Raw genomic sequence first — 646 nt, forward strand, 5'->3', positions numbered from 1 at the left:
GTATGATGACTTATTATTTATGTAATAAAAACCCTAAGCAGTGGTATTTTTGTTTTTCAAAAAAAAAAAAAAAACTCGGTTATTTCAGGTGCAATAAAGGGTCTGCAGTAGGTCCAAGTGAATAAATCTGTTTTTGTGTCATCATCCTCCATTTCTCCATTTATTTATGCTTACGCCCCCCCCAAAAGGGTGTCACTGGATCACAGTAGTCAGTACGGCTGTCACATGGCTCTCAGAGACTGCGGTTCAATCTCATCCAGGTCATTGTCTATGTGGAGTAGTCCCCTCTCTCCATGGCTTTGTAGGTTTTTCTCTTAACTACAAAAGATGTATGCTTTAGGTTTGTGGGTGACTTGCACTTGACGAAGTACAGTATGCTGGTGGGTGTGCGAGGTATAGTGTAAGATGGATTAGTATCCCGTCAGGTTTTGATTTGTGTGTTGCCTGATACTGCCCTTATTAGTGCTGGGCGATATGAGAACAAAATCTCAATTTTTTCAGACTTAGAGAGGATTCACAATTTAGACCATTTTTTTCAATAATGTCTTCTTTTAACAAAAAAATAACCCACAATTGTCTCTGAAATAACTTGGATGCCAATTATTTTATAGTCAATTTCATCACTGTTTATTGCAAATTTAACAAA

The sequence above is a fragment of the Erpetoichthys calabaricus genome, chromosome 1, assembly GCF_900747795.2.
Source record: "Erpetoichthys calabaricus chromosome 1, fErpCal1.3, whole genome shotgun sequence".
NCBI classification, from domain to species: domain Eukaryota; kingdom Metazoa; phylum Chordata; class Cladistia; order Polypteriformes; family Polypteridae; genus Erpetoichthys; species Erpetoichthys calabaricus.